Source organism: Labrus mixtus, chromosome 2, assembly GCF_963584025.1.
Source record: "Labrus mixtus chromosome 2, fLabMix1.1, whole genome shotgun sequence".
Classification (NCBI taxonomy): domain Eukaryota; kingdom Metazoa; phylum Chordata; class Actinopteri; order Labriformes; family Labridae; genus Labrus; species Labrus mixtus.
In genome coordinates, this window is record NC_083613.1 from 15,288,560 (window position 1) to 15,304,398 (window position 15,839).

Sequence of the window (15,839 nt, forward strand, 5' to 3'; positions counted from 1 at the left end):
AAACATCCTTATTGATCATGAACGCTAAAAAAAACCTCTCTTATCCTGAAACCAGTGTCAGGCTTTAGAAGCCCTTTGAGATCTGCATGGCCCTCCTCCTGCTGTGCTTCGGTTTTTCCACAAATGTGGCTGAATAAGATCTCATTGATCTAGTCCCTGCAAAAGCAAACTTTGTTAAAAAAAAAACAAGTATAAAATCAAGGTGAGCAACAGGTGTGCTCACTGGGGTTATTAGACTGTCATGTTTTGGCTCTTTTTTCCCCCCCTCCTTTTATATATTTCTGACACGGGCATAATGTTGCTTTATGACTTTGCGACAGTGAAGAGCTAGCAGGGGATCAGGGGGGAGCGGGAGACTGGATGGCACGCTACAAAGGACTCTAGCTGGACTCTTATCAATGGGCTGCAAATGCATGTGCCTCATCGTTAACCCTGAACGCCAGACTGAAAAGGTGTTACAGTGCAGTTAGAAGTTGAGCAAATCAAAATGTTCTTTTAATCAAAAGTGCTCATGTTGTCCTCAAATCTGTTTCCTTTTAGCTTTGGCATCCAAATACAAAGTTTTATACAATCACTGCTAATGCTTTATTCTGCTCTTAAACGTGCTTTAACTGTAAATATAATGAGTTACATGTGCAGCCTCATGATTGTTTTTGTAAATGACTCGTACTTGGAGGAGTTAGGTTTGGCCTGAGGGCTCTGCAGCAGGCGTTCCTATTAAATGTTAAATGGAGCCTGTGTCATCGTGCTGTAAGATTTTAAACAGTCGTTGTCTTTTATGTATATAGGTTTAGGTTGTTGTTGCCTTTGCGGCCTTACAGCTCTTTTGTTTGCAGGATTATGATGCATATGTTGGCATGGTGGATGCATGCTTACACAGACAGGCTGAATGCTTTGAGGATGTTAAAATAAGTCGTAAAGCGGTGATGACTTGATCAGTGGTTCTTACATAAACACACAGTTGCAGGTTGTTGGTTACTGCGTTGATGTATTCAGTGGAGCCTTGAGTATAAATATTTTCTTCTTCATAATCTATTTTTTTTAAGTCCAATTAAATCTGCAGTCCTTACATCTTTCAAAATCTCAATAAATATCTTAAATCTTGACTCATAATGATTCTCATATTACTGCCAGTGTTTTTTTTTTTTTAAAGTCAGTGGTACAATTCGTCAATGAATCCATCCAAGAAACAAATCCATCACCAGATTCAGACGAGCTTTGAAAACATCCACACGCTGACATGGTTGTGCTCTAATCATGCATCAGCTTGAGCCCAGCTCGAATCAATCAATATGTTGATTTGCCTCTAAATTAGCTCTGAGAGGAACTAACCCGAGTGCAGGATCATTGGGCCGGTTACGTCTGCTGTCTCTACCTGTGGGGGCAGACGTTTACATGATGACTCCACTTTTAAAGAGAGATTTAAAAAAAAAAAAGGATCAAATATATGATGTAGAGCTTCTCTGAAGCTGTAAACACTCTGTGTGTTCACTGTATCTCTGGGTTTGATTCTTTTAAAGATGATCTGTTAGAAATTAGGTTTTACAAACTCCTGTCCTTCAATTCCTCTGAAATTCAGTCTTCAGTTCAGATTATGAATCAGCTGAAATGAAAGCTTTTTGGGTCTTAAACAGATGAAATACTGGATCAGATTTATTCGGCATTGCAGGACATTGATACTGCTTTCACATGAATTGATAGACAGATAAAATACGGTCCCATTTTATTTTGCATTGTACAAAATATGATGACTTAAGAGAAGTATTGTTTCATGAAGTATCTCGTCAAAAAACCTGAAATATTGGGGTGGACATATGTGAAACAATCTTAATGGCTGTTTAAGATTGATCATTTTGTCTCAAAAGCTCGGAAAAGAAGACGACATATTCTGTTTAATTAGAGTTTATCTCTTTTTGTTCCATGACGATGAACAGAGCGACTCTGCACTCTGATCCTGGAATGTTTTAACTCACATGAGCCGGGCATATAAATGTATGTATTACACTATAATAAAATAAAAACTTCAAACTTCAAACTACATTATTCCTCCGCTGGGGGCTTCAGGTGTATCCCATAGCTCACACATATAAGAACACAGAACCAACAGTAGACAATGTTATCTGGTTAAAGTATACGCTTAAAAACAAAGTCAGGATTTATTTAAAGGTGAATAAATACTTTAAATGGATCAAAAGTGATGTGTGGTAAATACTCATTGAACCCTGACCTGTAATTATAACATCTCTTATTTATCAAAGATGAGGTTTTACTGTCATTAAGATCAGATAATCCTTTATTATTAATCCAAGTGTTAAAGCAGTAAAAGACAAGAGGGAAAGCGTTCACGAGTACAAATAAAGGAAGCAAATATAGGAATTCAATAAAAATAAAGGTAAAATGTATTCACAAAGATTAAGTATTCAGAAAACTACAAAACAATTAAGATCCAAACTATACTCTTAAGAGACATATTATTGAGACATCAGATTGGACTCTATTTTATGTAATTTTTAACCCTTTAATGTCCACAGATGAATTGTATCGTTTCCTTGACAACCCTTTACAGCTTTGCTTTATGTATGAGTATGAGTGTTATTTATTGAGCCATCATACATACTGTACTACAATCATTTTAAACATTAAAATGCATTAAAACAAAGTCAACAGTGAAGTATGAAGTCTGAACAGACAGAAGCTGCTTCTGCTTAGAAACCTTTATCATTCTTATCCAGTTAAAGCTCCCAGCTTCCAGAAGAGTAAAGACAAACAACAACTTTTTTTTCACATTTGAAAGACTTAAAAACAACTTTATAAAGCATTTTTAAAAACAGAAAAAAAGAAAAGTGAATTGGAGGAATTTGAGAGGACAAATATTCGTTCTCATTTGAGTCGATTTAGTCATTAAGAACATAAACGTTTTGAAATGTTGTCAAGTGAACCTGATTTTCCTCAGGGGATTATATAATAATAAATCTTTATGACTTACGAATTAATTAGAATAACAGAAAACGTCTTTACTTACTTATATTTTTTCCTTGTGGGCAGTTTTAGATGTTTACCTCCTGTTTAGTACTTTGTAAATGCCAAAATAAAAAGAAAGTATTCCTCTACAGTTCACTGATTAAAAAAAACAAAATTCAAATTAAATAAAATCTCAATAACAACGAGGCGTCAAATCATAAGCTTGATATGATCTGATTCAGAACAATTTAAAGTTCAATATATCTCAATAAATTACATTAATTCAGGAAGTTTCAATCTTAGTATTTCTGTGAATATATAAAAGTATTCATAAACACAGCTCTGTCGACTGATGAAGGCATGACGAGTTTATGAAATAATAATAATTGTTACGTGTAGACAACTGTATATTTTGTGTTTTTGTCTCAGACAGAATTAAATCTGTGCTGTGAGATGTTTTCCTTATGATTGTAACGACGTTTCTCGGGGTGATGTTGATCATAAGTTTAACCCTTGGTGGTCTTGCCGTTTACTAAACACTTCCTGAATCAAATAAACCTTCTTAAGCAAAAGCAGCAGGACAACTTCTGCTGTGCGTCTCTAAGCATGACATTCACAGACCGAACAACAACAACAACAGTGATACCTCACTTCACTTGTCTTAAAGCAAAATCACTCCACCAACCGTAACCATGAGCAACCTTAAAGGCAAAGTGCATCATATTAAACAGTTACTCTTGCAATTCAATGAAAAGTACAAAATATAAATAAAAATGAAATTAGCCTTAAATCAAATAATGTATATCATATCATCTGAGAAAAATTAAGTTCTATAAAATTTAACTTAAATAAAACATAAATCTCATCTCTATGTTACATAAATATCCTTACTGTAGAAAGTCATGAATGGGTTAATTTTGTTGAATTTTCTGCAGGAATTTAATTTTTACAATTGTGTATTTTTTTCTCTTTGTGATTTATTTCCTCCTGATCTGAAGAATTGTTGCACAAAATGATGAACTTTAAGCCTTGATGACATTATTAAAATGATGAAACATATGAGTAATATATCGATGCAGAACAGAATTTAAAAAAAAAAAGGTCTCAGTCGTGGAAAGATGTTGTGGATATGTTTGTGAGCCCGGAACGACCACAGAGCAGCTCGGCTTTAAGGGAAAGAAGGAACAGGACATGTTGACTTCTGGGTGACAAGGTGCGGATGATTAAAGCCGGCACTGGACTGAAGTGATCAGCTGTCGGACTGACAGGTGTGAAGATGTCACCAGAAGCTGCGGCTGCTGTAAATGAAGGCTGTGCAGCAGGAGCACGCAGGTCAGGCCGCTCGGCTGAAAACAAGCCCGATGAGAGACCTGATTAATTCTGATTTTGGCCTTGAGAGGAATAAAAAGAAACTGACCGTTCTGACCCTGGATGTGTTCACGGCGTGATTGCTGATCAGTGCAAACATTAACCAACACTGGAGCTAACAATGAGGCGTGTTCATGGTGTGACGCTCTCTCTCGATGTGATGTGCTTTTAATGTAGCTGTGCATCTGACAGATCACGAGTGGAAATATTCAACTACACATCTTTTATTTCACTGAAAATGATTGAGCGTGTTGTTGCAGTATGATTAAAGTTAATTTACAATAAAAATAAAAACATACCGACTCAATTTAAAAATAAAATCAGTACTGGCCCACAGACTTTATGATGAGACAACAACATCATTATACATTTGAGTGAACTACTCCTTATTCCTGCTGTGTTTGGGGGTAATGCATTTCAAAGCACACGTCAGAGCAATGGTTCTCAACTGGTGGGTTGGGACCCAGAGATGGGTCGCGGAGCCATTTTTTGTGTGCCTGCAAAAAAAAAAAATTGTAAAAATGTCTGTGAATTGCTTTTTAAACATTTTGTTTTATTCAGTTTATTGTTTATTGTTTATTACTCGCTGTGTAAGCTTTCTACATGTATTTTGTCTTTTGTCTTTTTTTCTGTCCTGTTATGCCTTGCCGCGAAACAAATCGTCCTTCAGGGAAAAATCAAGTTAAAGTCGAGTGGTCCCCCTGGAGATTTGGTAGGTATAGACTGCAGGTGACATTTTATCTGTTCCTAGCCGTGCTTACCAACTGAAAGGAACCAATTTGTCTAGGGGAGCGCTGCAGTCACTTGTCTTAGATTTTATTTTCAAACAAAGCTGCACCCCACAAACTGTTAGAGGATTGTATATAAGCAGTATATTAACCTTTTCTCTGTTTGGGTGATTTTCAACAAGTGAGCTAGAAAGGCTGTTAGAAAGTGCGAAGTATGACCCGCCCTCCTCTGCCTCTGATTGGCTTACTCTGATATTCCTACCCAACCAACCAACAAAGGCCAATTAGAGACAGAGCAGAACGTCTCTAATGGCCAGAAAAATGAAGGACCAACATCAGAGGGGATTTAGAAGTTGTTGGTACACACAGTGAGAACTCCAAAAAAATAAGCACTATAGTAGTTACCCTGCACCACACCTCTGCTTAAATACAAGCTATTATTATTCAGATGCTGTCCTCCAGATAAACACAAAACTGCATTGAGTAGATTTTACTTCCATGCTTTTCATTTATAAAAGCACAATTTGGTCCTTGGTTACATAACAGCAACAAAACAAAATCATCAACCCTCAGGTACCAATTCAGGAGCTCTCATTGGAGTTGGCATGAACAATTTATTTTAATCCTTAAAAAAAATCAAATAGATATTTTCATGTAAAGTCAAACGTTAAAAGATTTTCCAGCACATCACATGACATTTCTCATAGTGTCTCAGTGGATAGACTTTCAGAGAAATGCTGGTGTACGGATTTGTTTTTTTTGCTCTTTTCTCAAACTTTCTTCTGCAGTACAAACAACCTTATTGAATCGTTGATTGTCTGCTTAGCTTCCAGAGATTTCTCTCAAGGACGTCGGCATCCAGCGCACATCCATGATGCAAATGACATTTTTTAAATGAATGAGAGATGGCTGCTGTGATTTGTGAATACTGATAAAGTTATTAATATAAATGCAGGAGCGCTATCCTATTCATTTCCTGTTGTAGAAGGGATCGAGGCTGTGAACCCTGAAGTCATAAGGCGCTGACACCTCAGAGGGAGGCGCACACAGACAGATCAAGTAAGAGCGGCCGTGTGTGTGTGTGTGTGTGTGTGTGTGTGTGTGTGTGTGTGTGTGTGTGTGTGGTAAAGGAAGGGTGGGGTCGTGTGCTCAGCCATCATAATTTACAATAATAAAACTATATATTTAAAAAAAATCATATAGATTATGTATATAATTTTATAGATGTATATATTCCTCTTCTTCACTTTATCATCGTCCCCTACACGCTGTGATGTCAGTCAGACTGATCTGAGGCTAAGAGGCTACACAGATGTCAGAGTTACACTTAAAAAAGAAGATGAAATATTAAGAATATAGATCAGATATTTACAATAATAAAATAATTAAGCGATCAGGACTTTGGCAAGTTATGGCCTGGGTAAATAGTTGATTCTGATTGACTGCGGGGGTCAAATTATCCTTGACAAAGGGAGGAGTAGTTTGGGTTAATATGTGTGTTCATCATTCTAAATAAATGTGCTAGTTATTGTAATTATTCACAAGAAAGTAACAGTGCCACAAACATGGACCAAAAAAAAAATCAGAGATTTCCAGAAGAAAGTGGAAGAGAAGAAAGTTGTTAATTCAAGAGATTAGAGTTTTAAATTTATGAAAATAAAATCTAAAGAGAATAAAGTCATAGATTTATGAGATTAGTCATCAAGCTACAAGAATAAAGTCTTAAATTAATTTTAATTAATTAAAGTGAAATAATTTTAATTGAATGAGTTTAGAGTCATATTTGTAAGTAGTGATTTTACAAAAATAAAGCTGTAATGTCTGTTCCGTTATAATCCAAGTGTTAATTGGTGATGGTCAATGTTTTTGATTTTTCACTCATTTTCAAAAGTATTAAAAAGGCAATGATAATCATGAGCAATTATCAAATATCAACTATCTTTCATTAAGATGTTAAATTCTGAATGTCCACCGTTTTTCAAGTTATTGTCACTCTGACAGATTAGATCAAATTATTAATATCCTCAGTTTCAAACTTTGCTCGGTGACAGAAAATATTTGTGTCTTTGGAACGATTGTTATTCTGTTTCAACGTGTTCAGGTGTGCACAGTATTTGCACTGAGGCTTTAAAGATAGCAAAGAGACTAAAGGTACTTTAGCAGGCTGAAACTTCAGAAGATGCTCCACCTTGGATTTTCTGATTTTTGATATTACCTTTCAAAATAAAACATCTAACCATTGACTAAAACAACTACTTTATTCTCCTGAAAATTATGACTTGAAATGGTCTATTTTTTGTTCTTCAACGTGGCCCTGATACTCGCTCGTAATTATTAAAAAGGCCTAACTACAGCATTTCTTTTCACCTATCAAACATGACCAATCATTGGTTTCTTTAAGTATGATGAAGCTTTTGGGACAATGGCATGGCGGGTTGGCTTGTGAATCTTACTAAACAAATCTTTAGAGTGTTTTGAATGTTAATCTACCATGCACAGTGTTACCTACTTTGTACCTTGCTAACAAAACGTTAGCTCTCTATAGCTGAGCTGAAAAGCACTGCCACAAATTTGAACTATTCACCATCGCCAAGTCGGATCTAAAATCAATTTCCTGGACTGACCACTGCTTCTATGGTGTGTAGCGTATCTACTTTTAATATTTAATATATATAACTCGGGGCACCATCCTTGTTAAGTAAGGAAACTAATATTACTTGTAGTAATTAATGAATCTATAAATCTGTCTCATATCATTGGGATGAATTCTCAAGCAGTAAAAACCATAAAATTACACAGACAAAGTACTGAAAGTTTATATGAAAGTTTAATAAAGAAAATGGTGAACAGAAGAGTTTAAAGGAAATGCATAGGTAATATCAGTATAATTACGACAGTGATATAACTTGAATAATAATATTGAGTTGTTTTAAGTTGCCATGGTGAGATCCTGATGTCAAGTTTGGAGTTTAACTATATTGTTTGAGGGATTTAACGAAGTGGGATTTTGAGAAAGAGGATAAAAAGGGAACTTAATAAATTTGATGAAAGTTGACTCTGAGCCTTTGATTCGGATACCACAAGCTTGACTCAACACCCCAATCTCATAATCAGAACGCTTCCTTACTGAGACGTAGTGTTCAATTGAACTCCGCCGAATGGTACCAAGACTTCCCGTCGAGTTCTTTCGGATCAGGAATGCCGGTGGCCCACGATAACCGCCGTAGCAGGTCTGGTCGGAGTCGACAATGAGATGGGTTTGAAGAAAAACACAGCGGTCCAAGCAGTTGTCCGTGGGTCCTTCTCTCAGCGGCTCAAAGAGTCTTAATTAACGTTCGCCAGGATTGACGCTCGTTGATCCTCACTTGACTTGAATGGTCACTTGTAGTCAAGTGTGAGGATTAGAAAAATTACTGTTCTGGAAGACGAATGATCAATACTTCAAAAAAGGAGAAAAAGACAGCGTCGCTCAATCTTAGGCTGTAAGAAAAAGCCTTAGAATGCAGGCATGAAGAATCAGGGTTGGTTTAAGTTGGATTCGAGTTCTGCAGGATCTGCAAATCCGGACTTAAATTCAAAGAGTTTCGCGTCGGCAAAACTTGAAGAAACAAAGTGGTTTGAAACAAGAATTAACGAGACGTCTAAGAGAGTTTTAGAAGAAGAATTTTAGAAGAGAAAAATTACAAGAGAGTTACAAGAGAAATTTACAAGAGAGAGCAAGCTCTTGAGAGACAAGCTACTTTATCCTGGGGATGACTTTTACGAGGGGGCGGGGCCTAATATCTAACCCGCCTCCGATGTTTAACTTTTAATTTAATCCACTCCGAGTTCTTTACTTATTAAGAGCATAAATAAGAACTTTGATCATATGAACATCACCATGTCAATATTCGTATGTAGAATTATCTCCGACAGTAAACATTTCCAACAATTATGCAATGAAATAGACATTACGTCCAACCTGAAGACAATTAGACGATTTCCGCCTGTATGGGAATGAAATCAGCATTATACCATTCAACATTCAAAAACACATTAATATAGTATGAAGAGTATAGAATCATATCTTAAAATACTAAGTTTATAACTAGGACAAAATCACATATTAACTATCGTAATTCCTCCGTCCTGAAACTCAGGTCGGTACAGCGCTCTTGCCACTAGGTGGCAGTAGTGCTCCACGTAAGATTCAAGTAGAGTTCACCAGGTAATGTGATTTAGTTTTTCAATATCTAAGTTCGTCATAGATGATCGTAGCGGAATCTAACTTGCCTGAAAGTGTTAGTCTTGAGGTCATGGATACATATATCCGATTCAGGGATTGAACCAAAATTCTTTTATAACAGGAATGGATTATGTTGGTTAAGGCAGTTTGTTCAACGGGTCTAAAAGCTATTAAGTCCGTTTGAGATAGTCCAGATCACATCAAAGGCCTCCCCTGCCGTGTTGATTAAGTCGGCAGACGGCTGTCTTCCTGGGATTGTTTATTCTGAAAGTTATTAACACGTATCCAAGTGGTCTGGTTCACCAACGTAGATTAAAGGCTTATTGCAAAAAGGTTTGTTTTTATGACGTCCTGTTCTTCACATTCCGATGCAAAGTCGCTTTGAAACAGTTAATCAAATGAATGGCTTTTGTTATCAGTAAACAGGAAGAGTGGGGTTTTCATTTGTGTCCTGTGAATTTGGGCTCACTTCAGGTCAATACGTTACAGGTGTTTAAAACGTGTGAGATGGGAATTATATTCTGTTTGAGGATTATCAGGCCTTGAAGTCATCCCTGATTTTGTGTTAATGGGTTCCTCGTCCAGCAGTAGCCCTACTTACATTTTTTTTTCCTGTATACTGTTGGACAACACATTGGCTGGATCATTTGTGAATGCATTTTATGAACTCTAAATAGTTTCCGATGAAACCTCAGAACACTCATTGTTATGTTGGAGTGAGCAAAGAAAAATGGAGGTTTAAAAGGACTAATGTACAGTGTCTTATTGTAATGTATTATTATTCTTTTCATTACTTCCCTCTATAAAGCCCTCTACATTCTCTAATCCCTCTCACTTCTGTGGCAGTGAACTTTCATGAAAGGTGCTGACACCATCGAAAACACTTTAGAGTTTATTGTCTTGGACACTCGGGTGACCACCGGGGAATCAAACAACTACAAGACAAAATATTGACGACCCATTGACCTCTTACAACTGGGGCGAGAGAAAATGATTGGTACTTTCTTTAAGCTCGCCTCTATAATTGAAACTGCCCACAAATCACGGCTTGACATGACTCTAACTTAGTGCTACAAAGCAGAGATTGAAGTGACACTGATTTATGGAAGGGTCTCTGATTATTCTTCATGTTTCTCTGTGCTAATCCACCCAACACGACTGTGGGTGAAATGATTTGAATCAGAAAAATCAATCAGGATTTGGAGCTTTAACCTGGATTCATCTGTTCTTAGTTTCTCATGCAGAACAGAGGAGTCTACATGAATACTTAGGATTCTGAAAATAGAGTGCAGACAGGAAGGTCAAGAGATCAAATATCAACCTGATGGACAGGAATCATACCTGCTTCAGTACATTTGGTCAGCAATTTGTTCTCTAATCGGGACGTGTTGATCAAAACAGAGAAAATATCTCGTAGTAAATCGTCGTCATACGATTCTTCCTCTTTATATTTATTAGATACACTGGTAGTGTGTGTGTCGGTTGCTGTTACCATATTATAGTCATTTTCACCTCTCATGTTGTGAGTCTGTGAATCTTTTAAAGCAGCTTTGCCTGGTTTGAAGCTTGAAAAAAGTATTTTTTTATTTTATAGTGGCGTCTATGTGAACCCTCATTTCAGCCTCTGTCTGAAACATTTCGTTTGAGCTGCTGTCTCTTTAGGGCCCTCCTCCCCATGTGCTCACTTTCTTCTGATTGGTCAGCTCTCCGGAAGCCTTCCAGGGGGCAGAACGCTGCAGGGCTGCCAGGGGAGGGCTGCTCTCCAGTGCTGGGAGAAGAGAGCCTTACCTAGAGGTTTGAAGTCGTCTTGTGAAATTGCTGGGCCCTTTCCGAATTGTCACAGTTCAGTAGGCAGTACGTACTATTCAGTAGGGCGTTTCAGTATACTGAACTTTCGTGGTCATTCAGTATGCATTTTTTGGGTCCACCTCAGTATACTGAACATTTCAGTATGGATTCTAACCTCCGGGTTTTATGCAGTATGGATCGGATGCGTGCTTTCAGGAAATGAATTGTATTTTACCACCCACAATGCAGTGCGAAATTAAATGTAAATCATCACGTCACGTGTGCCTCCAAATAAAAAAAAAAACGAGCGTGGATTAATTGAATCCATTTTTAATCTAGAGTTAAAGTCCCGACTGAAATCACTACTTTTAATTAACAACAGAAAATATAACAAATATCTGCATTATTATAAAACCTTTCTCCCTCTATTTAAATAATGATTTCACTATTTAAATGCGTCTTTATTGGTTTATTTTACTTTATATTCTGCATATTACTGTCTTTTAATTGTTCTTTCCTTTATGTACTGTATGTTATTTAGTTATTTAATCTGTCTTTCACTTGATTTACATTGTGATATTGTTTTTTGTTTACCTGACTGTATATGCGCATTACTCCTCTTGAATGAAGCTAAACAAAAAAAAAAACGGGTAGATGCGGCCGGTTCGGGAAACGTAAATGACATCACTTCATTTGATGGGAACAAATATCTGCCTACTGTGTGTGCATACTGAATAGTAGGTACTAACAGTATACAGCACGGATAGTAGGTACTGCCTACTGCCTACTGCAAGATTGAGTAGGTACTTGGCAATTCGGATACAGCCCTGGTTTCATATCGGGAAACTATGGCAGGATTTACAGAACAAACCATTTAGTGCCCTCTGCAGAATTATCATGGGATCACTCCAACCTGCATTTACCTCATCATTTGAAACTTTGCCCACGTTTAGTATGGACATCCAGAATTGTAACGATTGAGATTTTTAAATTAGGATCAGAATAATATGTCAACTTTAATAAAACAGGGTAGCAGCTGCTGATTAGCAGATATCAGGGGTGGATGATTCTCCCCCTGGAACTACAAATAACCAGGATGTTTCATGGCAGCTGAGGTATCCAGGACACTCTGGACATCTGCTGCACAACTACTGACTGCAGCTTCAGTGTTAAAATAATACACAAGTAATTACACTCACTAGTGGCCTTCTGAGTCATGTCCCATTCTTTTCATAAAGCCACTGAATTGAGCAGGAAGTTAGATCCAGAATTGGTGCTAAACATGCGTCTTAGACAGCTAATACACATGTGTATTTGGATTATTTATAATGTGTGTGTGGGGCCATGAAAATCACAGGAGTTTCCTGTGAGAAATAATGAAACAGGAGGGGGCCAGGAGATGGGCATGAAATATGAGTAAATCCCCGGAAAAACGGGAGTACTGGCAGGTATGCTAATCAGGGGAGGATCACGGTGTCTCCAAGTATGTCCACACTCTCTGTGTGTTAATAAATGTTTATAATATGTTACAGAATGGTATGAACATGAAGACAGAAATGAAGAATTAGACAATAGAGACACAATGAGGAAAAGAGAGAAAATATTCAGAGAGATTGAAGGAGAGGAGAGAGAGAGAGGTCCCGGCAGCCATGTCTTATTCATGTCAGGTCATCGGCACAGGGACCGACACTGCTGAATTATGGAGAACACAGCCAGGAACACAACACACACACACACACACACACACACACTGCAATGCATATCTATCATAACAAATAATCTGCTCAGAGAAAAAAAAAAAACTGTTTGAGCCAGTGGGAGTAACATTTTCGGACTTTAAGAATCTGGTGGTATTTTATTTTCTCTCACAGTATTAAAAGCCGAAACCCTCAGAGGACAAAAAACATCTTCTCCCTCTCTCTCGGGTTCCTTGTAAACTCTCAGAAAGGTCATGTGCACACAGACTTTGGTTTAACGGTCATTTCTGCAGATCAGTGTGTGCACAACATCTTTTTTTTTTTTTCACTGAGAGTCAGACTTTTTACAAGTTTTCTTTTACAGACATGGACACTATGTGGTACGAATCAAAACAAACCGAGGATCAATACTCGGTAACTTTAACGCATTGAAGACTAGACATCAGAATTGATTACTGTCTCCTTTTATAACCACGCAATACAAGGCTGAGAAGTATGTAACTGTTTTAAATAATTGATGATCATCGTCAGGCTTTGGCCTTATGTGCCTAATACAAAATATGGAAGCAAAAAACTAAACCCTGCACCCTTTAAAAGTTACAAATTTCATTTCAGCTGCATTAGTTTTAACAGTAAGGTGATGCACTGGATCTTTAATATTAATAACTTTATATTAATAACTTTATAATATTAAAGAACATGACTACAGGTGCATTATGGGAATTGTTTTAAAGTCTATACCACAATTTGAAGGTAGAGGTGATTAATGATGACTGATTATTTGAAAATTGAAAACATTACTTTGAAAACAGGATTTGAAAATTAAATAACTATTTTATTTGGCTGGTAAATGTTCAGTTATGCCACTTTTACATTGCTAAGTTGGAGTTTAACTGCAGAGTATTTAATTACACTAATTTAAGGTAAAAACATATTTTCAGTGTTTGCCATCAAAAGTTTGAGCTTTTGCCAACCTGGAGAGCAGGAATAAGAATGTGCCTCTCATCTCGTACCGTAATGGTAAGACCACCCAGACTATAAGACGACCACAGAGGAGTTTTGCTTGAGAAAAAAGACACGTATGTTTTGATGCCAAAAGAAAAATGAACGAGATAGCAGAACCTCAAAATTACAACAGAAGTTCTTATTTAGACCACTGTTTAGTTTAACCCAGTTCGATGTTGGTTTAGGTTTGACACACGGGGAGATAATCGTTTCAGGTAACATTGATTGTATTGTTATTTGGGCTGTAAACTAATCAAAACGTTTTCATCACTATTAATCAATAGTTAATCGTGATTAATTGCATTTTTCTGCAGGTTTGAAATTCCATTATGAAAATAAAAATTGATAGGCTTTTATTTTGAAATATTTTACTGTCTTTACTTGCTGTTTGAATTCCAACCTGCTTTTATTTTGAAATAAAGTAATGACCTTTTATAGATCGAAGGTTGGGACATTAACTTGACCACGGACAAAGGAACTCGTTATGGATGAAGAACTCAAGTGAAAGAGCTCAAAGGGACGGTAACAAAGGTCAATGTGTGATGTCATAATGCTGACAGCTCTAATTTGTATGAGTGTGTCCACTTTGCACAGGCAGCTGAGATCATTGTAGATCAGACACAAACCCCACCCTGATCATCTGTGTCCATAAGACATGCTTCACTGATATAACATGAGGCATATGATGCATTCAGGCTCGCTACGTGGAGACACAAGACACAATCAGGCAACTGCTGAAAATAGAAAATCACCAGGGTGTGCAACTGACGCACTGGTGAAGTGCCGAGAAACGGGAGCAGCTCGTAACTCGTAATTACGAAATAATGATCTAAAAACAGAGCAGACTTTTTGTTTCTCACTAAATACAGTAAGCGTTGGTGGGAAAGCTCCCATTTCAAGTCTTATTTCTGGGAAAGCAAATCTTGTGTTTTTAAGAAAAATAACTTTGTGAAAAATAATGATGACAGAATCACACTGAATAAAACAACATTTTTTACACCTGTTAAATAGAATCATATTTTTTATTATCTTTAAATTAAATTGTCACATTTCCTGCAGAATGACGTTTTATCTGTGACAGACGTTAAATATTTAATAGCATACCTTATTAATAATAATAATAATAATAATAGAAAATGTACATTTTTTAAAGAAATAAATGATAATTCATTCAAGTACTCTTGAGTTCAGCAAACGCTTTAGTCAATAAAAACACTGTCAACAGAGAAGATTTCAAATAAAAAATATCTATATTTGTTTGAAACATCTCTGAAATATAACATTTTCAAAACTCTATTGTTTTGATTAGTTCTGTTATTTCTAATTCACTTCTTTGCTCTCTTTTTCTCTTTGTGCTCACACACACACACACACACACACACACACACACACACACACACACACACACACACACACACACACACACACACACACACACACACACACACACTCCTCTGTGTCTGAATTCATGTCCACCTTACAACACAAGCAGCCCCTCCAGGATACTTATTGATTTTCCTCCATGGCCTCGTGCAACTCACTGACACACAGACGCATGCAAGCCTGCAAGCCTGCACGCACGCACACACACACACACACACACACACACACACACACACACAGACCCCCCTGAAACGTGCAGGAATTCCTCCGCGGCCATAGCTTGAAATTTTCAGGTTGGTCTCAGAGGTTTTCTTAAAGCAACTTTGAAGTTGGAAAAAACGTTTGACATTTCTGCAGGTTCATTGACGTGTGTGTGTGTGTGTGTGTGTGTGTGTGTGTGTGTGTGTGTGTGTGTGTGTGTGTGTGTGTGTGTGTGTGTGTGTGTGTGTGGCTGTGTGTGTTAATACATTCAACTCACTGAATGTAAAAATACAGAGCATTCTGGTACTGCTTACAGGACTTGTTTGACACTCCCTCCTCTCTGTGTTTTTGGGATATTTCATAGAATGTTGAAGGCACTGCTAAAATAACACATTGAGTGTTTCATCTCTTTGGACATATCTTTGCTCTTTGCTTTGGCACAAAACAGCTGGCATATAAAGAGGACACTTAACACAAAATATT